The sequence below is a fragment of the Lithobates pipiens genome, unplaced genomic scaffold (genome assembly GCF_037356315.1).
Source record: "Lithobates pipiens isolate NorthernLeopardFrog02 unplaced genomic scaffold, aLitPip1_a1.2 Scaffold_1, whole genome shotgun sequence".
Classification (NCBI taxonomy): Eukaryota; Metazoa; Chordata; class Amphibia; order Anura; family Ranidae; genus Lithobates; species Lithobates pipiens.
Genome location: NW_027507685.1, coordinates 257212361 through 257236452, shown reverse-complemented (window position 1 = coordinate 257236452; position 24092 = coordinate 257212361).

Below are 24092 nucleotides of genomic sequence, written 5' to 3'. Positions count from 1 at the left end.
CCCTGTATGTGAATCCCCAATGAAACCTTCGAGACCTTAAAGCTTAACTCCAGGTTTAATGTCCCTGCAAGTAGTTTGTTTGGGTCAAAATGTACTATTTATTGCAGTAACAGGAGCGCTTGGTGGGCGCTCCACCTTCTCCATTCACAGAGTGTTTTTCATTGATGGAAGCTATAGTGCAGCTTTGATGAATGGAGGCAGGGCAGTCTTTAAGGCAGGGCAAAAGGGGCAGCTGCCCTGGGCCCTGTCATTGTTGTGGGGCCCAAAGCAGCTGCCTCATACTTGCCAACTATCCCCAGTTTAAATTCCCTTGTCCCTTGAAGATTTAGTCTTGTGCTGTGTCCCGATATCTCAGTATGAAGTGCTGCTACTAATGCTGCCCAGCTCTGCCTTATTGTTGCGTACAGATGACCAACCTGTAGACCGTGTGTTTACATGTAAATTACCGGCATTCATATGGAAATAGAGGCGGCCAGCAGCATTGATATGTAAATAAAGGTGGCATTTATATGTATAGTATGCTCCCCTGTAGTGAGCACAGATGATGTGCTGTAACCTCTAGCAACTAATCAGTGAGCTGTAATGTATGCTGCAACCTCTAGGAACCAGTCAGTAAGCAGTAATGATATGCTGTAACTGCTGGCAACCAATTGCAATTCCTGCATGATCTGATACAGTAAACTGATTTTAAGAGGGGCCCCACAATTTTTTTTTGCCCAGGGTCCAATCAATATTAAAGACGGCCCTGAATGGAGGAGGGGGTGGAAAGAATGGGCAGAGTGGGAACGCTTGACAAGTGCCTATGATAGGTCCAGCGTCTTTATTAACCCCCGGAGCACCAAAATTCAGGAGCATTGCAAGGTGAGGCAGAGGACTTTGGATTTCCAGAAAGCAGCCACCAGCACAATGGAAACTTTTCATTGAATGTAAATACCATCCCTTGTGCGAATAAAAAAAAAAAAAGAAGTAAACTTAGACTTTAAAGTGGAGCTTTACAAGTCCTCAGGATCACATACCTGGCATGTCATATACAACAGAGGTCCCCATCCACTGGGCCGCCCCGAGCAGGCCAGCAGGTGAGGGAACCTTCACTGTGCAGCTGTTGGCAGCAGAGAGATTACATCATTTCTCACTGCCCACCCTCACATCTGGTGACAGGCGACATGGCAAGTAACAATCCGCATCTGGTGGCAGGTAACGTGAAAGTAACAATCCGCATCTGGTGGCAGGTAACGTGAAAGTAACAATCCACATCTGGTGGCAGGTGACATGACAAGTGACAAGCATCATCTGATGGTAGGTGATGTGGCAAGTGGCCATCTGCATCTGGTGGCAGATGACATCACAAGTGACAAGCGTCATCTGGTGGCAGGTGATGTAGCAAGTGACAATCTGCATTTGGTGGCAGGTGACGTGACAAGTGACAAGCTGCATTTGGTGGCAGGTGACATGGCAAGTGACAATCCACATCTGGTGGCAGGTGACGTGACAAGCGTCATCTGGTGGCAGGTGATGTGGCAAGTGACAATCTGCATCTGGTGGCAGGTGACGTCACAAGTGGCAAGCTGCATCTGGTGGCAAGTAACAAGCTGCATCTTGTGGCAGGTGATGTGGCAAGTGACAAGCTGCATCTGGTGGCAGGTAACGTGGCAAGTGCCAAGCTTCATCTGGTGGCAGGCGACGTGGCAAATGACAAGCTTCCTCTGGTGGCAGGTGACATGGCAAGTGACAATCCACATCTGGTTGAGGTGACGTGATAAGTGACAATCCGCATCTTATGGCAAGTGACAAGCTTCATCTGGTGGTAGGCGACGTGGCAAATTACAAGCTTCCTCTTGTGGCAGGTGATGTGGCAAGTGCCAATCCACAACTGGTGGAGGTGACGTGCCAAGTGACAAGCTGCATCTGGTGGCAAGTGACAAGCTGTATCTGGGGGCAGGTGTCATGGCAAGTGACAAGCTGCATCTGGTGGCAGGTGACATGGCAAGTGACAAGCTGCATCTGGTGGCAGGCGATGTGGCATGTGACAAGCTGCATCTGGTGGCAGGTGACATGGCAAGTGACAATCTGCATCTGGTGGCAGGCGATGTGGCATGTGACAAGCTGCATCTGGTGGCAGGTGACATGGCAAGTGACAATCTGCATCTAGTGGCAGGTGACATGGCAAGTGACAAGCTGCATCTGGTGGCAGGCGATGTGGCATGTGACAAGCTGCATCTGGTGGCAGGTGACATGGCAAGTGACAATCTGCATCTGGTGGCAGGCGATGTGGCATGTGACAAGCTGCATCTGGTGGCAGGTGACATGGCAAGTGACAATCTGCATCTGGTGGCAGGTGACATGGCAAGTGACAAGCTGCATCTGGTGGCAGGTGACATGGCAAGTGACAAGCTGCATCTGGTGGCAGGCGATGTGGCATGTGACAAGCTGCATCTGGTGGCAGGTGACATGGCAAGTGACAAGCTGCATCTGGTGGCAGGCGATGTGGCATGTGACAAGCTGCATCTGGTGGCAGGTGACATGGCAAGTGACAATCTGCATCTGGTGGCAGGCGATGTGGCATGTGACAAGCTGCATCTGGTGGCAGATGATGTGACAAGCTGCATCCAAAGGCAGGTGGCGCGATAAGCTCCATCTGGTTGGTGGTGACGTGGCAAGTGACAAGATGCATCTAGTGGCAGGTGACAAGCTGCATCTGGTGGCAAGTGATAAGCTGCATCTGGTGGCAGGCGACGGTGGCAAGTGACACACTCAGGGATCCCACTGATTCTGCATTACGTTGAGTTGAACTATTTAATTTTATATTACAATGTAATAGAAATAATGTACTTCAGTCATCTTGACATCATATCAACCATGGTGCCGTGATGATCAAAATGCCAGCACTAGCCATTGCTCATGAAAAACCGCATTGTCAACCCCCCTGGCCTTAGCATAATTTTCTATCATGCAGCCGATCCCAAAAAAGTTTGGGGCCACTGATATACAGCAACAGTATCATTTTTTTTTTCAGAAAAACCCCCATATTATTAATATTATGACATAGTTGAGCTCTAGTTCAGTGACTTTGCCTAGGCGAAGATTATGTCATCAGTCTGCTGCAGGCACGAGGAAGCATTTTGACAGTTTCTTCTCCCCAATAATCAGATTGCAACATTGTAACTTTGTAGAAAGTCACAAGGTGAGAGGTGTGGAGGAACTCAAGTGTTCTGTGCAGAGCCCTGACCACAACATTACTGAACACCTTTAGGATGAACTGGAACGTCGCTGGTGAGCCAGATCTTCTCATTCAACATCAGTACCTGACCTCACAAATGGGCAAAAATTCCACACAGACACCCTCCAAATTCTTGTGGAATGTCTTCTCAGAAGAGTGGAGGCTGTTATAGACAGGATGAACCACTCTACATGGTTTGACAAGTTTGGTGTGGAGGATCTCGGATCTTCTGCAAAGAACCCTAACCTCAACTTCACTGAACAGCTTTGGGATGAATTGGAAGGCTGCTGGTGAGCCATTTTTGTTTTCATCCAACATCAGTACCTGATCTCATAAATGGGTACAAATTCACACAGACACCCTCTAGAATCTTGTGGAAAAAATTTCCAGATGAGTGAAGGATGTTAAAGCCACAAAGGAGGGGCAACTACATAGTCGTGGCTATGGTTTTGGAATGAGATCTTCAATAGGCTCCCATAGGTGTGATGGACAGGTGTCTACAACTTTTGTCATATAGAACATCTACAGAATAGAAGGAACCAATTGTCTTAGCCCTTGTACACACGGTCGGACATTCAGATTTTGTCCGACGGATTTTGTCCGAAACTGTTGCATACACACAGTCGGGCAAAGTTGTCAGAAAATCCGATCGTACGTAACGTGATGACATTATTTCGTTAGGACGGGACTACGTTCAGGCTAGTGGCCAATAGCTTTGGTCTAGGAATTTGGTCTGAGCATGCGTGGCACTTTGTCCGATCGGAATTCTCTACACATGATCGGACAAAGTCCGATCGGATCATGTTATTGGAAAATTTTATAGCCCGGCTGGAAAACAGTCCGATGGAGCCCACACACTGTCGGATTATCCGACAACGCGGTCCTATCGGACATTGTCCATCGGAATGTCCGACCGTGTGTACAAGGGCTTATAGGCAGGGTGAACCACTCCACATGGTTTGACCAGTTTAGTGTGGGACAAATCGAGTGTCCTGCAAAGAACCCTGACCTCCACCCTACTGAACACCTTTAGGATGAATTGGAAGGCTGAGGGTGAGCCAGGTTTTCTCATCTATCATTAGCACCTAAACTCATACATGGGCACAAATTCCTACAGACGTGCTCCAAAATCTCGTAAAGCGTCTTCCCAGAAGAGTTGAGGCTCTTAAGGACAGGGTGAACCATTCCACATGGTGTGACCAGTTTGTTGTGGAGGAACTCAAGTGTCCTGCAAACAGCCCTGATATCAACCCTACTGAACACCTTGGGGATAAATTGGAAGGCTGAGGGTGAGTAAGGTCTTCTCATCCAACATTAGCACCTAAACTCACAAATGGGCAAAAATTGCCACAGACATCCTCCAAAATCTTGTGGAACGTCTTCCCAGAAGAGTGGAAGCTCTTATGGACAGGATGAACCACTCCACAAGGTGTGACCAGTTTGTTGTGGAGGAACTCAAGTGTCCTGCAAGCAGCCCTGACATCAACCCTACTGAACACCTTGGGGATAAACTGGAAGACCGAGGGTGAGTAAGGTCTTCTCATCCAACATTAGCACCTAAACTCACAAATGGGCAAAAATTGCCACAGACATCCTCCAAAATCTTGTGGAACGTCTTCCCAGAAGAGTGGAAGCTCTTATGGACAGGATGAACCACTCCACGAGGTGTGACCAATTTGTTGTGGAGGAACTCAAGTGTCCTGCAAACAGCCCTGAGCTCAACCTTACTGAACACCCTTTGAATCAATTGGAAGGCAAAGGGTGAGCCAGATCTTCTCATCCAACATCAAATTTCCTCAGACACTCTACAGAATCTTGTGGAAAAATTTTGCAGGTGAGTGGAGGAGGTTATAGCCACAACTCCATATTAATGGCCATGGTTTTAGAGTGGGATCTTTAAGAAGCTCCTATAGGTGTGATGGGCAGGTGTCTACATCTTTTTGCCTTATAGAGCATCTACAGAACCGAAGCAGCTAATGGTCTACAACAAAATCCTCACTATATTGTAATTGGAGTTTCGCTTTACAAAATGGATCTCTGTTATAAAAAAGTTATTGTTTTAAGTTGAGCCAATTATTTTTACATTCCCTGCAATGGGGGAAACTGTGCCACTGAGCCAAATCAATCAAAGACGTCTTACTAATTAAAAGACTAGTTTGTGCCATAAAAGAGCAGAGAAAAATCTTACTCTAATATAGGAACGCAATCTTTCTCTCCCGTTATGGACTCAACTTAAGAGACCTACATTTCATTTCATTTCATTACATTTCTACACAATACTTGTAAAAAAATATATATCTGGTTCCCCCACAGAAGTAATCTTAGCTTTATAAACTCATATTGGGGTACAGAGAGGCCTAAAGCAAAATAAAAAATAGTCAAAGGGCAGGCATGACTAGGCTAGCAGGGTAATACAGCAGTCAGTGGGCTAAATGTAAAATGGTCACATGGTCGGTATAAGGGGCTGTAGACATTGATTGGTGGAGGTAATGCTAGGGAGGGACAAGGACTGTGGGAAGGTGGGGTTGTGCTGTCTGAGGGGCACTTCGAGGTAGATGGATGACGAAGAAGCTGCACACCCTCCTGCCATGTGGATTTTGGACTTGTTGGGTGGCTGTAGTGTTATGGCAGTCCTTGGAGGCGTCCAAATCTTGCTGTGTAAGATCAGAGTAAAGAACCGTCTATGGAATGAAGTCCTATGGTTAATCCCAGTTAATGGCGGTATTAACGAGAATTTGTGTGAGATGAAGGTGTTAGCGGGCAATTTGGTGTTGTCCTCAAGCCAGTGCTCTGTGGCTGTAGACTTCAAGTGGTTCTGCGTATACACATTTTGTGACGGTTTTCGGTGGTGCCTCCAAGGATCGGCAACCTGGAGGTCATTATTGTTATTTTTTTCTATATTTCTGTTTTAAGGAATGTTGATATGTTGTTTATTGTTAATAAATGGCCGCTACGGCCCATTTCACTACAAAAGTGTGTCAGTCAAATAATTTTAGTGATAAGGGAAAAGTGGGGTTCACTGGGCTGTAGAGGTCTATGGAAGCACATTTAGCACTACCTCTGGTATGCCTTAGTCACTAGACTTTATGAGCCATATACAGGCACTTTCGTTTTTTGGCTACCACATTGACCGAACATTGCCCTATGTCTGCTCTTTGACTGCATTTTATTTTAATATTTGTTACTTGCAGTTAAGTTATAAGGGGGCATACATAGGATTTCAGGATTAGAGTCAAAACTAGAACAGGGATAAAAAAAAGTACACTTGCACCACCCACACACAGGGGTTCCTTTCCCTGAACATATCCAGCTGGTCTTATATGGATGTCCAATGCTTATGGTGTATTAGAACACCTTCATTCTGGATGATGGAGTACAGGGGACACCTTCGGAAAGCAGCATTGTCAGTCTGTCGGAAGGGGGGTATTAGGTGTACTGGCTGATTTAGATATCTATCTATTTAGTGCCCAGAACTGGACAACAAACTCAGCTGTGGCCGGACCAGAGTCTTGTAGAGCAGGATAATTATAATTTTATCTCCGGAGTTAATTCCCTTTTTAATGCCAATATTCTGTTGGCTTTGCATGCAGCAGCTTGGCATTGCATGCCATTTCTGAGCCTATCATCTACTAGGACCCCCAAGTCCTTTTCCATGCTAGATCCCCCCAGAGGTTCTCCCCCTAGCGAGTAAATTGAAATTCATATTTTTGGCACACAAATGCATTATTTTACATTTTTCAACATTAAACCTCATTTGCCATGTAGTTGCCCACCCTATTCATTAATTTAGATCTTCTTGTAAGGTTTCCACATCCTGCGGAGAAGTTATTGCCCTGCTTAGCTTAGTATTGTCTGAAAAATACAGAGATTGAGCTGTTTACCCCATCCCCATCCTCCAGGTCGTTTATGAATACATTAAATAGGATTGGTCCCAGCACAGAATCCTGGGGGACTACACTACCCACCCCTGACCATTCTGAGTACTCCCCATTTATCACTACCCTCTGAACTCGCCCTTGTAGCCAGTTTTCAATCCACGTACTCAGACTATGGTTCATGCCGATAGGCCTTAGTTTGTACAGGAAACGTTTATGGGGAACTCTGTCAACTGCCTTTGCAAAAATCCAGATACACCATGTCTACGGGCCTTCCTTTATCTAGATGGCAGCTCACCTCCTCATAGAAGGTTAATAGATTGGTCTGGAACGAATGATTCTTCATGAATCCATGCTGATTACTGCTAATAATACAGTTTTTATTACTAAAATCTTGTATATAGTCCCTTATCATCCCTTCCAAAGCTTGCAGACTATTGATGTTAGGTTAACTGGCCTGTAGTTCCCAGGGATGTATCTTGACCCTTTTTTAAATATTGGTGCTACATTGGTTTTTCTCCAATCAGCTGGTACTATTCCAGTCAGTAGACTGTCCATAAAAATTGTGAACAGTGGTCTGGCTATCACTTGACTGAGTTCCTTAAGGACCCTCGGGTTCAAGCCATCTAGTCCTGGTGACTTATTAATGTCTATTTCTTATTCTGTCCTCTGTTAGCCATGCGGGTGCTTCCTGTGACGTGTGATGAAGATTAACATTGCAGTTCTGGTTACTGAATCTCCTTGTGAAGACTGAGGAGAAGAATGCACGTATTACTTTCGCCATCTATTTATATTTATATACTTAAATAATTTCTTTTTTTTTGTTTTGTTTTTTACTCTCCTCCGCTATATGCCTTATGTGTTGTATTATAGCCACCCTGATTGCACCCTTGCATTTCTTATTGCCTTGCCTTCTTTGTAAAGTTGGAATGCTGACAATGACCCTTCAGCCTTGTATTTTTTGAAGGCCTTCTCCTTTTCTTTTATATGCATTTTTACGTTGGAGTTAAGCCATCCATGACTTTTTTTAAATGTATTTCCCATTGGAGTGCTCTGGCCAATACCTTTATTTAATATGCTCTTAAAGCACACCCATTTTTTCTCCATGTTCTTTGTTCCTGGCATTTTATCCCATTTAATATCTTCTATCAAGGAGCGCAGTTCAGGGAAGTTGGCTCTTTTTAATTTTTCAGATGTCCTGCAAGACATTTGTTAAATGGCGAGTCTTAGATGAGTTCCTTCCGCCCAGTCTATGCCTGGATAATTAAAATCCCCCATTATAATAACACTTCCCATCCTTGCCGCCATTCCAAACTGTACTAGGATGTCCGCCTCCCCCTCCTCCCTCTGGTTAGGGGGCCTATAGCATACTCCCCGTATTGCTTTCCCCTTGGTTTCCTCCCTTTGACGCTCTACCCATAAGGATTCCACCTCCTCCCTTGCTCCATTAGTGATGTCGTCCCTCACATTCACTTGCACATCATTCTTGATATACAGACATACCCCTCCCCCTTTTTTACCCTCCCTATATCTGGGATATAGGGAATACCCTTAAATGGTTGCCGGCCAATCATGAGAGCTGTTGAACCAAGTCTCTGAAATTCCCACAAAATAGAAATCCTTCTCATACGAAAGCAGCTCTAGTTCTCCCATCTTGTCAGCCAGACTTCTGGCATTGGTGAACAAGCATTATCGTTTTGTCCGGTCGCACACTCACATCTCCTTGTTGGTTGATCTGAGGCTGCAATTTGGATTTGTCAAATTAACTACCTTGGGTTTAGATACTCTAGTCACCCTACCACTAATGCCTGCAATACTACCCTCTGAAACTTGTTCCATGCTGGCTATTTCTACATCTGGACCCTCCCCCCCCCCCCCATCGCCTAGTTAAAAAGCCCTGCTGACTTTTCGGCCATCTTCTCTCCCAGCCGAGCTGCACCCTCCCCATTTAGGTGCAGTCCGTCCCTGCTAAAGAGGCGGTAACTGACTGAGAAGTTGGCCCAGTTCTCCAGGAACCCAAACCCCTCCTTTCTCAAGGTATTTATGAGAATACTACCTTGGAGGTCCTATTCGTCAATTTAACGCCTCAGCCCTTATACACACGGTCGGAGAATCTGTCGGAATGAGTCTTATCGGACCGTGTCATCAGCTGTGCCGTGTGTGTTGTATGCATCGGACTGATTCCGTCCGAATCTCAGTCCGACCCAATTTTCCAACATGTTGGAAATATTTCCCGACCAACTGGGCCGGACGGACCTAATCCGATCATGTGTAGAGCATTTTCATCGGACCAAGTGCCACGCATGCTCAGATCAAATTCCTACATCAAAGCTATTGGCTACTAGCCTGAATGTAGTCCCATCCTAACGAAATTACGTCATCACGTTCTGAAAGATCGGATTTTTCGCCAACTTGGCCCAACCGTGTGTACGAAACAGTTTCGGACACAATCCGTCGGACTAAATCCGACGGGCAAAATCCGACGGATTTGGTTGGCAAAATCTCCGACCGTGTGTACAGGGGCTAAGTCCCTAAAATCGTTTTTTTTACCCTCCCTGGCGGTATGATTAGTTCTGATTTTAGGTGCTGAAAGCGGTACAATTATTTTGCATGGAAATTTGGCGTTTTATATTGTAGGCCTGCAATTCTTAGGATAAACTCTCTTAAATCTGTTCAAACCAAAGTCTAGCGGACATCCCGGGTTTGATAAAATGTATAATATAATAAATAATGATAATAAATAATAATAAAAATGATTCAATAATGTAATCAAATCCAAAAACACTGAAATGTGCTCATTTGTAGAATTTTCGCTGTCATTAGATTTAGTGTTTGATGACGAATTTTCCCCACAAATCGCTATCGCTCAATTCTGCAAGTGATTCTAATTTATTATCACTGTTTTCTAGTTGGTCTAAAATCACTTTTGACATAACGGGACAGTTTTTGGTTGCTATGGACAATCTCCAAATTGCAGGCAGAAAAAAACAGTATTTATAATATAAAAGTGCATGCAGGGCACTGGACAGACCACTAGGGACAAAGGGGGTGTGTATTTTTTGTATACATTACTGTAATCTGTAAGATTACAGTTCTGTATGTGTATTGTGTGCTTTTACTTTTTTTGAATTTGGCGCCGATCTCCGCTCCCGTGCGTTGTAACGTCGCAGGGAACGGAGCTCGGCGGCACTCGGGCACTGTGTGAATCGAGCGGAGGACGGCTCGCCCACACAGCATGGAGGACATCGCTGGATCCAGGGGACAAGGTAAGTAACCTCTCCCTGTATCCAGCGATGCGATCCCGAGTCTGGCTCGGGGTTACCGCTCATGGTACTGAAATCCCAGCCCAAGCCAGACTCTGGATCACCGCTAGGGAGGTTAAGACACTCCATCTTCCTCTGACTTTGTTATTGGTGCCAACGTGTACTCTGACAGCTGGGTCTTCCCCAGCCCCCCAATAATCTGTCCACCAGATCTCTGATGTGCCGAATCTGACCGCCCGGTAAACAACATACAGTTCGGCGCTCCAGGTCTTTATGACAGATTGCCTTCTCTGTCCTTCTAATAATTGAGTCACCACCAGAATCTGTCTTTCCTTACGCTTAGCTGTACCTCCACCCTCACTGGAGGAGTTTTTCTCCTGGCAGCTAGGGGCGTCACTCTGCTCCAGCCTTGGAGGTCCCTGACTGGTTTTCCCAATATCGCTCAACCGGGGCGTACTTATTGGGATGTTCTACCCCAGGACCTGACTTCCTGACTCTTTCCCCATCTACCCTTCCTTAGTGTCACACATTTACTCTTTCCTAGTGCCTGCACCTCTTTCTCTCCACCTGCCTCTGTGGTGGCCCCTGCCGCCACCTTTCCGGGTAAGATCCCAACTCTCCTTTAGTATGGAGAGTCTTCTCAGCGTTGACAGTTGCTTCCCTAGATTCAGAACCTGGGCTTCCAGGGAAACGATGTGCTTACATTTTGCGCAGCAGTATTCGCCCTCGACGCCTGGGGAGGTTTTATGAATAAGCAGAGCAAACAAATACTAACAAAAGACAAAACAAAACAGTGAAATGTTGAAATAAGCTCCATCTTCTCCATTTCTCTAGCGTGCGTTCCTTTCTTCCGCCTGCGAAGCCTACTGCAGATTCCTGGAAAGTTTTCTAGTTTACGGCCAGGTTCCAGCAATAAATATTACGTGCAAACCCAAACTGAAGACTTTTTGCAGTTAAACTCCATTAATATTTAATTTGGATGGAAATAGAAGAGAATAATTTCCAGCCGCACATTAGTTGAGGGAAGATTTGATGCTCGGGAGGGCTGCCAGCCCTGTGTGTTATGTATCGGGTTCCTCAAGGACCTTTATGTGTGAGGTCAGCTCAGGGATGTGATGTTCTGCAGCACACAAAAAACTAAAAATTCCCATTTATTGCATGTGTATTGTATGTTCTTGTCACTTTTAGAGGCACACGTCTGGAATAGGTACTTATAGGCGCCTTCTATTCTGTGCCGCACCAAATTAGAGCCAGTCATAGCCAGTAAAGACAAAAGAGTTAAAATTGTTTTGTGTGTAGTGCTACCCTCACAGGAGCCGCTGTAAATAACCAGAGCTTCCCTAGAGTTCATAGTTAGTAAGGTTGAATAAAGACACCAGTCCATCCAGTTCAACCTGTGTGTCTACAATTGTCCCTAACCCTGTACTTTACACACTCACATTGGTCCCTACCCACAATCCAAGGTCCCCATTCATATACTAGGACCAATTTTGGACAGATGCCAATTAACCTACCACCATGTCTTTGGTTTGTGGGAGGAAACTGGAGTACCCGGAGGAAACCCATGCAGGCACAGGGAGAACATTAGGGATGAGCCGAACACCCCCCTGTTCGGTTCGCACCAGAACCTGCGAACAGACCTAAACTTCGTGTGAACTTTAGAACCCTATTAAAGTCTATGGGACTCGAACGTTCACAATCTAAAGTGCTCATTTTAAAGGGTAATATGCAAGTTACTGTCCTAAAAAGTGTTTGGGGACCCGGGTCCTGCCCCAGGGGACATGGGTCAATGCAAAAAAAAGTTTTAAAAACGGCCGTTTTTTCAGGAGCAGTGATTTTAATAATGATTAAAGTGAAACAATAAAAGTGTAATATTCCTTTAAATTTCGTAGCTGGGGGGTATCTATAGTATGCCTGTGAAGGGGCGCATGTTTCCCGTGCTTAGAACTGTCCCTGCACAAAGTGTCATTTGTGCAGGAAAAAAAGTCTTTTAAAATCACTTGCGGCTAAATTGTCGGGTCTCCGTAATATAGAGAACACTCAATGAGTGTTCTCTGTATTAGCCGACAATTCATTCATTCATTGATAAAAAAAAAAAAAAAAAAAAAGCGTGGGGGTTCCCCTAAATTCAATTACCAGGCCCTTCAGGTCTGACATGGATATTAAGGGGAACCCTGTGTCAAATTTTAAAAAAAAATTGACGTGGGGGTCCCCCCAAATATCCATACCAGACCCTTCAGGTCTGATATGGATATTAAGGGGAACCCCGCATCAAATAAAAAAAAAAAATTGACGTGGGGGTCCCCCTAAAAATCCATATCAGACCCTTTATCCGAGCACGCAACCTGGCAGGCCGCAGGAAAAGAGGGGGGGACGAGAGAGCGGCCCCCCCTCCCTCCTGAACCGTACCAGGCCACATACCCTCAACATTGGGAGGATGCTTTGGGGGTCTGTGACCCCTCAAAGCACCTTGTCCCCATGTTGATAAGGACAAGGGCCTCATCCTCACAACCCTGGCCGTTGGTTGTGAGGGTCTGCGGGCGGGGGGCTTATCAGAATCTGGAAGCCCCCTTTAACAAGGGGACCCCCAGATCCCACCCCCCCCCTGTTTGAAATGGTAAGGGGGTACAAAAGTACCCCTACCATTTCACAAAGAAAGTGTCAAAATGGTTAAATAAGACAAACACACTTTTGAAAAATTCCTTTATTAAAAATGAAAAAAAAAAAAAAAAAAAGATTCCAGCGGTGCTAATCCACTCTTGCTATCCAGCGACGGATCTCCGGGGTCCAGCGATGGATGATCATATCCAGCGACGGGGGGATCTCTCAGTCCAGCGCTGTCCATGCATCCTTCTTCTGTCTCCTCTCCGGGGACACTGCAGAGAGCACAGCGCTGACGTTTCTTATATTGGGAGGGCGGGGCCACCCGTCACCTGACCCCGCCCCTCTGACGCTGCAGAGGGAAGCCAGGGGTTCCCCGGTGACGTGTGGGTGACCCCGCCCCCTCTGATGTAACGCAGGTTTCCGTTACATCAGAGGGGGCGGGGTCACCCACACGTCACCGGGGAACCCCTGGCTTCCCTCTCCAGCGTCAGAGGGGCGGGGTCAGGTGACGGGTGGCCCCGCCCTCCCAATATAAGAAACGTCAGCGCTGTGCTCTCTGCAGTGTCTCCGGAGAGGAGACAGAAGAAGGATGCATGGACAGCGCTGGACTGAGAGATCCCCCGTCGCTGGATATGATCATCCATCGCTGGACCCCGGAGATCCGTCGCTGGATAGCAAGAGTGGATTAGCACCGCTGGAATCTTTTTTTTTTTTTTTTCATTTTTAATAAAGGAATTTTTCAAAAGTGTGTTTGTCTTATTTAACCATTTTGACACTTTCTTTGTGAAATGGTAGGGGTACTTTTGTACCCCCTTACCATTTCAAACAGGGGGGGGGCCGGGATCTGGGGGGTCCCCTTGTTAAAGGGGGCTTCCAGATTCTGATAAGCCCCCCGCCCGCAGACCCTCACAACCAACGGCCAGGGTTGTGAGGATGAGGCCCTTGTCCTTATCAACATGGGGACAAGGTGCTTTGAGGGGTCACAGACCCCCAAAGCATCCTCCCAATGTTGAGGGTATGTGGCCTGGTACGGTTCAGGAGGGAGGGGGGCCGCTCTCTTGTCCCCCCTCTTTTCCTGCGGCCTGCCAGGTTGCGTGCTCGGATAAAGGGTCTGATATGGATTTTTAGGGGGACCCCCACGTCAATTTTTTTTTAAAATTTGATGCGGGGTTCCCCTTAATATCCATATCAGACCTGAAGGGTCTGGTATGGATATTTGGGGGGACCCCCACGTCAATTTTTTTTTAAAATTTGACACGGGGTTCCCCTTAATATCCATGTCAGACCTGAAGGGCCTGGTAATTGAATTTAGGGGAACCCCCACGCTTTTTTTTTTTTTTTTAATCAATGAATGAATGAATTGTCGGCTAATACAGAGAACACTCATTGAGTGTTCTCTGTATTACGGAGACCCGACAATTTAGCCGCAAGTGATTTTAAAGGACTTTTTTTCCTGCACAAATGACACTTTGTGCAGCGACAGTTCTAAGCACCAGAAACATGCGCCCCTTCACAGGCATACTATAGATACCCCCCAGCTACGAAATTTAAAGGAATATTACACTTTTATTGTTTCACTTTAATCATTATTAAAATCACTGCTCCTGAAAAAACGGCCGTTTTTAAAACTTTTTTTTGCATTGATCCATGTCCCCTGGGGCAGGACCCGGGTCCCCAAACACTTTTTAGGACAGTAATCTGCATATTACCCTTTAAAATGAGCACTTTAGATTTCTCCCATAGACTTGTATAGGGTGTTCCGGCTTTTCGAATTTGCTGCGAACAGCCCAAATTGTTCACTGTTCGCTGAACAGGCCAACAGGCAATGTTCGAGTAGAACATGAGTTCGACTCGAACTCGAAGCTCATCCCTAGAGAACATGCAAACTCCAGGCAGGTAGTGTCGTGGTTGGGATTTGAACCAGCGACCCTTCTTACTGCTAGGTGAGAGTGCTACCCACTACACCGCTGTGCCACCCACTACACCACTGTGCCGCCCAGTTGGTGCAGATGAAGCTAGGTACACAGCAACAGTCACTCTTTTGGCTCAACTAGCAGCCCGGCGGTTGCCTTTTTGTTGTATTTATTGCTTGACAAACTTGGATAGGGCATAGGGAGCTGTGGGATACTCCATTAGCACTGAACAGTAATGAAAGGACACTCTTTACCCTATCACTACTCCTTAAGACAGTCCCCCTTTAGTAATGCTTTATTACTGCTGCCAAAAATGGAGGGGGCACAGACACACATTGAACCAGGGCTGGACTGGGACAAAAATTTGGCCCTGGACTTCATCATGAACGGCCCACTTTAATTTTGAGTGTCTCCATCAGCACTTCCCCTTACATCAGAGTGTCCTCCTCCTCCCCCTCCCACGTGTACTCACAGTTTCGAAGGCAGCTTTTCGTTCCTCTCTCCAGCCATGTGATAAGTGACAAGTGATAAGGGGAGAGAGGATGGAACGTCTGCCAGCCGTCTATCTCCCCCTGCAGGCTGGAGGGAGCAGAAATCCAGCAAGTGACGGCAGCTGCTTCGCCTAACAGGAGTGAAATCGTAATCACTCACTGTAAGGCTCGGTTCTCACAGGGGCGACTTGTCCAGGCTACTTAGGCGCCTGACAAGTCGCGCTCCGTTCTGTACTATGGAACCGTTCTAATAGGAGCGACTCAAGTCGCTCCGACTTAGAAAAAAGGTTCCTGTACTATTTTTGGGGCGACTTCAGGCGACTTGCATTGACTTCTATACAGAAGTCGTTTTGCAAGTCGCCCCTGATCGTGTGCAGGTCGCGGCGCTGCAAGTCGTGCCGCCCCTGTGTGAACCGAGCCTCAGAGAAGAGCTGCTCCAGGACTGCACCTGACCGGCCCACTGAGCCATCGGCCCACCGGGAAACTCCCTGAAGTCCCGATGGCCAGTACATGCCTGCATCCAACTGGGGGGGGGGGGGGGGAATGAGGTGAGCGGGCACAGAAGTGCTCAGTAGCTGGGAATGAGAGAAAATGGCATGCCTCTAGCAAGGCACCCAGCTACAGTGTATTCTGCTGGAGTGTTCTGCACTTCCAGACGTAGATTAGAAGGAGTCTGAAGACATGTTTTTTTCTAATATTTATAGCTAAACTCCAAGCAGATATAAATGAATGCAGTTCTGTATTTATTTAGAGCTCATTCACACCAGGTGCATTGAGCTGCGTTGATCAGCATTAGGCATGAACTTGGCCATATTAGTTAGGTTAATGATGTCACAAGCATCCCTGTCCATTTGTATGTGCGTCAAGGCTGCAGCTTATTGGGCTGACACTGGCAGTTTCCTTCCAGGTTTGCTTGAACATGTCTCTTGGACTGAGCTCCTACCTAATGAGCATTGACTGTCCTAACCTTTGAGATTGCTTCTTTCTTCAGCGACACCTTACTAGAAGAAGCCTCAGATGCACTCCTCATTGGTCAGCACGGTCATGTGATTGTGCTGACCAACAAGGGCTTGCCACCATGGAAAATATGATAGATACTCATCGTGGGGGTGTGTATTTGTGGTGAACATTGTACAAAATACTAGACCGGCAGCACAGAGCATCACCACTGATATATGCAGCGGGGTCCAGAGGGGTGGTCAGGATATTTGGAGTAATGCCGCGTACACACGTTCAGACTGTCCAACGGACTTAGCCTGGCGGGCAAACCACCGGACTTTGAAGCGGAGGTCCGCCGGACTTTCCGAACAAGCGAACCTGCCCACACACAACCGGACTTTTCCAATGGGCTAGGTCTGCCGGACTTTTGGCGGGAGTCCGCCATACTTTCGAAAATGAACGGACTTGCCCACACACAGGAGGAAAGTCCGTTCATTTTGAACACGGCTCCAGGTAGACGGGACTAGTGAGGGAGGTCAATGTCGCCGCCTTTTGGCGGCAAAATTGGCACGTCGCTGGCCCCGTCACCTGGTATGGACTTAAAGAGGAAGCCCTACGCCGAAAAAACTGCGTGAGGGTCCCTCCCCCCCCAAGGTCCATATAAGACCCTTATTCGAGCACACAACCCGGCTGGTCAGGAAAGGGGGTGGGGACGAGCGAGTGGCCACCCCCCTCCTGAGCCGTACCAGGCCGCGTGTCCTCAACATGGGGGGGTGCTTTGGGGAAGGGGGGGTCGCGCATAGGTGAACTTACCCTTAACCCCGCTAGCGGCCTAAAAAGGGTTAAACCCCCCCTACAGCGGCGCTTTGCCAGCGCTTTGCCGGCGGTATTGCCGCGCTGTCCCATTGATTTCAATGGGTAGGAGCGGTTTAGGAGCGGTGAATACACCGCTCCTTCACCGCTCCAAAGATGCGGCTAGCAGGACTTTTTTCACTGTCCTGCCAGCACACCGCCCCAGTGTGAAAGCCCTCCGGCTTTCACACTGGAGTGAAAGGGGACGGTTTTTTTCAGGTGCTACACAGGCGCTATTTTTAGCGCTGTAACGCCTGAATACCGCCCCAGTGTGAAAGCAGCCTAATGGAGTCCTGGATAGAGGAGAAACCTAACAGAGGTTCTAATCCTTAACCACTCTATTCAAAACCAAAAAGGTTACACACAAGCAGTTTTTGTTTACAATCAACAATTCTAGGCGGTACTTGTTTCAGTAAAACAAATTCTTTCCAGTGCCTGATGGACTCATGGCCTATTCTTTGGCATTCTTTGGCTTTTCCTCCTTTTTGAAGTGATGATATAGACATGCCCGGCACTAATGAGGAACGGATTAAGGAGAGGGCATACATGAGTGGGTGGAAGGGGCACCAAGCTGGAGGGGTTAACTAGTTTAGAGTGGGTGGTCAGTGACTGACTCTGACCTGATTGGCCGAGCACATGGGGTGATGGGATGGAGCTGGAGATTAGGGTTGCAGGGGAGGAGGGGTTCTGGCTTACTTTCAGATCTGGAATCGATGGAAGAACGTCCCTCCCTCCCGCCCTTACGGTTCAAGGAACTCCGAGTTATTATATTCTTTGGTATGCTATTGCGGTTTGGGGTCCTTGACAGGGGTCTAAAAGCTGCTCTGATTTGGTAAAGAGTGGGGTGCCATCCGAGGTATGGCATCCTCTCATTGAAACTGTACAGGAAATTTTAAGCTTCTCATATAAGCAAATAATTTTCTTTGCGCTTAAAAGCACAGACATCTCTCTTGTATAATGCTGGGAAAGCACGCTTGTATATCTCCAAGAAACACAGACACAGATGCTGGTATCACGTTGAGCTTAGCAGAATCCTGCCATTGAATGCTCTACTGCTTTTATTTATACTATCGACATGAATAAACAAAGGAAGGTGGTGGCTTCAGAATCAGCCAATTAGGCACTTGTATTCTTTCAAAAGAACCAACCACACACATGTATATATTCAAAAAGAATTACAGTAGTGACGTGTGCAGATGGTCGTGTGCATAGCCATGCAGCAAGCATCCAGTGAGACAAACGTGTCTCACAATTTGAACACTAACTACATGGCTCTGAACTCGATTGTGTGCACACTCCCACTGCTACCAATGACGCGAGCCATACTCTATCATGGCTCAGTGGGCCAATTTTGTATGGTTATACTATGGTTCCCAGCAGATCTGCTTACTAGAAGTGTACATGCAGTCACCATGAAGTGGCCTTTCCTTTAGTGAGGCATGAACGAACATCCTTAAAAGAGCAAACAGATCTGCCGTGTCCATGGGAAGTTTTCCACAGCCGATGGTCTTCCACCAATGCCTGTATGTGCGAACACGCTTGCGTGAGCATGTTCGCACAGCAAAACTGACACTGGGGGACATCTGACAACATACATTAATAAAAATGTCCACAACAGTACAGGTGGGTGTCTGAGGTCAATTGGGTCAGGCCCCCGAGGCGGTGCTTAGCGGCTGGGGGTATATCCCTGCTAAATGGTGCGTCAGACACAAAATTTGGTAGTCATTTGGTACTGTCAAGGACCTGCAACCAAGTTTAACTGGATTATGTTATGTTGGTTAAAACCTTGTTGTTTAATAAAAGGCTGTGTCGGCCATTTTAACTCCACAAAAGAGTAGTGCGATTATTCCTAAGAGGAGGTTACAGGAAGGTGGAGTTTTGGAGAACGTGGTTGTTAAATTTAGATTAATAATGTGAGCTCTGAACTACCCTAGTCAACAGAAACTTCTGGCCATCATCAAATGTGGTCTCAATTTTAGTCTCAGCTGGGAGCCATTTTCCCTGGAAATACCAATTATCCTTGCACTGGAAAGAACTCAGACACCCCTTTGAAGACTGGAAAAAATGTGCACCGATGGAAGAAGTGCCAGACCAAAGGATAGAAGAGTCCAAATTAATTTGCTGGTTTACACTAAAACAGCCAACGCGTTTTAGGGGTCAGTGACTGACTCTTAACTAATTGGCTGAACAAATGGGGTGATGGGGTGGAGCTGGAGAGTATGGTTGCAGGGGAGGAGGGGTTCTGGCTTACTTTCAGATCTGGAATCGCTGGAAGAACGTCCCTCCCTCCCGCCCTTACGGTTCAAGGAACTCCGAGTTATTATATTCTTTGGTATGCTATTGCGGTTTGGGGTCCTTGACAGGGGTCTAAAAGCTGGTCTGATTTGGGAAAATGGTGGGGAGCCATCCGAGGTATGGCATCATCTTATTGGTACAGGTGGGTGTCTGAGGTGGTCTGGGTCAGCCCCTGAGACGGTGCTTAGTGACTGGGGGTGTATCCTCGCTAAATGGTGCCTCAGATACAAAATTTGGTAGTCATTTGGTACTGTCAAGGACCTGCAACCAAGTTTAACTGGATTATGTTATGTTGGTTAAAATCTTGTTTTTAATAAAAGGCCATGTTGGCCATTTTACTTCACAAAAGAGTAGTTATTGCTAGGAGGAGGTTACAGGAACTTGGAGTTTGAAGAATGTGGTTGTTAAATTTAGATTAATAATGTGAGCTCTGAACTACCCTACGCAAGAGAAACTTCTGGCCATCGTCATATGTGATCTCAATTTTAGTCTCAGCTGGGAGCCATTATCCCCTGGCAATACCAATTATTCTTGCATTGGATAGAACTCAGAAACGCCTTTCAAGACTGGAAAAAACATGCACCGATGGAAGAAGTGCCAGACCAAAGGATAGAAGAGTCCAAATTAATTTACTGGTTTACACTAAAACAGCTGAGTTTTAGGGGTCAGAAGAAGTTCCCCCTTCACCATGGCTACAACAGAACACAAGTCCTGATGAAGGGAGGGAAAAACACAAGGAGGCGGGGGCCCTAATTATATATCAAAAACACTTAATAGTAAAACAATATCCACTCACATGGAAGAAAGTATTGTTGAGTGCATCTCTGGGCTGAGCAGGTGGGGCAACAAGTCACAGTGCTTGTCGCTGGCAAAGTGCAGCACATCAGATCCCAGGAAGGAGTAGGACGGTGGACAGTCAGAGTCTGTGGAAATCAACAATGTGGCTCCAAAGATCTTAGCTGGTGACCGCTATGATGGAAAATGGCCACACGGTGTCAATCCCAAAGGACAGCAAACAGCGTGGCATCGGGCGGTGACGTCACAAGAATGGTGACGCGTTTCTGAGAGTGCGCGCTACGAGTGGTATGTTAGCCGTGCTCCGATATCAACATAATGGATGGAATAAGAGGACAGTCTTATATAGTGGAACAGGGGGAGGAGTCCAAGGATAATAACATGTACTAATGACATCCGATCATGATGATGGAAATACATGAATATAAATCAACCCAAGAAACAAATACATAATGATGATAAAGTATACTGTAAAAAAAGTTAAAAAAATTGTAAAAGTAAATAATAATTGATAATTGAGATTAATAAATAGCAATGGCAATAACATTAGTAATATAGCAAGTTCAACTTAATCTCATAGTTTATTTATACATGGTTATAATGTGTTAATTGTATGCTCAAACTTAGCTATGTGCATGATGTATAATAAATAAAGTAATTCAATGTTTTGGAGAAATTTATGAGGAAGTTATGGGAAGAGTTTAATGGGAGGGAATTATTATTTATATTCAATAATAGGTAAAGATGAATGAATGATGAATTAGAGATAGAAATAAATATAGGATTAATAAAAAACAGTCGTTCAATTAATCGCTGTAGTATGCTGTGATGGAATAGCAATCCAATCAATCTTGAAATATATAGATGGATCGGATGTCGATTAAGGGAGGGGGGGGGGGGGGTGGTCGGTTGAGGGCAAAAATAACAACAAGAGGAAGGTGGGGAGGGTTGTTTTGGGGGCACAGGGAGAAAATGAGGGGGGGGGGGGGGGTTTAGTGTGGGTGCGAATGGAGAGACACTAAATAATGTTTAGTCTTACACGATATACAATGTTCTGTACTATCTCCCAGATTATCAGAAATACGAACCCGCCATCCCTATGTGGAATAGAGAAGGAGAGGGGACCCTGTGATAAAAACAACGTAAGGTTAAAATAACGCAACGTAAGGTTAAAATAACATCTAACAGTCTATATTAAATAAATCCTCAAAGTACAGTCGCGATCTCCATACCCTCCTTTAGGCCACCTGGTAAAAGAACATCGGGTTAAAAAATCCAGAACGTCTCTCTGGAGCACAACTTTTTGAATCTTTCGGCTTCTGGGATTTGGGAATTTGTTCAATGACCCGTACTGTTAGGCCTGTGGTAAATTTTTTTGTGAAATTTGCCAAAATGCCGTGGGACACTGTGCATGTCCTTACCCCCTCAAATGAGCCTTCTATGTTGGCCAAACCGCTGCCTTAGGGGGCAGATGGTGCGGCCAACATAGATTAGTCCGCAGGGGCATGTGAGACCATAGACCAGTGATATGCAATTAGGGGACCTCCAGCTGTTGCAAAACTACAAGTGCCATCATGCCTCTGTCTCTGGGTGTCATGCTTGTGGCTGTCAGAGTCTTGCTATGCCTCATGGGACTTGTTGTCTTGCAACAGCTGGAGGTCCGCTAATTGCATATCACTGCCATAGACCATGAAATCCATGAACAATTACAAAAAATGGCCTAGAGGGTAGTTTTTCCCCTTAGAACAGAAAGATTGTTTTCCGTGGTGGACAAAGGAGCAGGTTTTACATAGAGCCTTTCGACATTGGTTCATACCCAGGAAGGGGTATTAGCAGGGCTCAAGTCCTGCGGGAATGCATGGGAACGGAGTTCCTGTACTTTTTCCACAACAGGAACTCAGTTCCCGTTAGCAGCCGCGTCCTGCAAGACTTTGAAGTATGTGAGCTGTGTGGCAAGTGCTACACCAGCAGCTGCTGATGCATCTCGCAATAGTAAGTGCCGCACACCTGACCGTTCAGGCATTGCCAGTAGGGAGCCCCATGGCAGCTTCCGCTTCAATCTACCTGTCAATCACAGCTAGCTGACGGGTAGATCAGGTCCCTGCTGCTAAGAGATTGTATTTAGTCAGACCTCTCGTGATGCGCTCCTCCCCGCAGGCCCCTCCTGATTTTCTGTCTCCTCATCCTCCCCCCCAGTCTCATGTATACTTGCTCTGTGTGTCCCGCTGAATCCCCCTTCCTCTATCTTCAGTGCCATATGATGAGAGAACCCAGAGGAGGAGCACAGCTATTCTGCTCACAGGACATGCAGGGAGAGAGGTGAGCTGAGGGAGGAACATCAGTTTGGGGTGGTAAGCTGGGCACAATACCTGGCAAAGTTTAATGCCAGGAGGGAAGATTATGTGGAAATATGTGAAGGGTTGGAATAGCAGCGAGTGTGTGTTGGAGCCCCTGCAGAGTTTGCAGCCCCCCAAGCTAACATACATCTCCTAAGCAGGAACACATCACTATCTCCCCAAGCATTCTGTCCAGATAATGTGCAGTTCATTTATCACCTTTCCATTTAACCCTGTGTTATCCAAACTCTGTTCAATGAAAAGTGTAAAAAAGCAAAAGACCGATGAGGGCTTTTCATCGGAAATTGCAACCGTGTGTACGCTCCATCGGAATTTAGCTGGCCGAATTCCCGCCAGCAAAAAGTTGATAGCATGTTCTCAATTTTCCCGATGGAAAAACTTTCTTCGTGTGCATGCAATTCCGACGAGCAAAAACTCACACATGGTCAGATTCAACTACGAGACGGAAGCTATTGGCTACTGGGTATTGAACTTCCTTTTTCTAGTCCCGTCGTACATGTTGTACGTCACCGCGTTCTTGGCGGTCGGAATTTGGTGTGACCGTGTGTAGGCAAGACAGCTTGAGCGGAATTCTGTCGGAATTCCGACGGGAAAACCATCAGAGTTTATTCCAAACGAAAATTCCGATCATGTGTACGCAGCATAAGGTTCCGATAGGAGACTCTGGGTACCGGTGGGAGAATAGTTTTGAGATGGGGGTCTTGTTGCAGAGTGTTCCAATGTTTAATAAGTATTTTTTTTCCATTTTTTTCGTGTTGGAAGAGGAAAGTGGTGATGAATCTGGTGGAGTGGTCTATCGGTTCTCTGACTGTTTTTGGTGGGTTTGCCTTTGGAGTAAAAGTCACGAGCCTTGTCCACCAATTCTTCTGGGTACTGCTTGTCCATGAATTGCTTTTTTAGGGGGACACTTTGTAAGGCACAACTGTATCTAATGTGCAATTCTGTCACAAGCGATGAAGGAGGGGTTCGGTGTTGGCTGTTTTTTAGTGGGAACTAATAAATTAATTTCGACTTTTTTTTATCCTTTGGTCCTGCACCCCTTCCATTGGTGGATTTTTTTTTCTGCCAACCTCCTGGGTACCCACTAAAGTTAAAGGGGAGCCCTGTCTGTTTTAAGCAGCCTAACCTGAGCCAGCGAGTTCTTCTAATGTCTTTCTCTTTTTTTTTTTTTTTATTTCAATAGTTTTTATTGAATTTTTTCTCTTATAACTGCTTTATATAACCTTGCCTCAAAGTCCTAGTGCCTCTCGGATGTTTTTTTTTTTTTCTTTATTGGGCCCCTTTAAAGTTTGGCTACTAAAGTTATATATTTGCTACAATGTGACCCTTAAAGACCCCTGTGCTGAGTTTTCAGTCATATAAGTCGCTTCACTGAACTGGTCTGCATTGCCTTTTTTTTTTTTTTTTTCCATCATTGATTTGAGAAAATACTGCATAAGCTGGAAAAACAAAATCAATAGTTCTTCACACCAGACAACAGTGACATGAGGA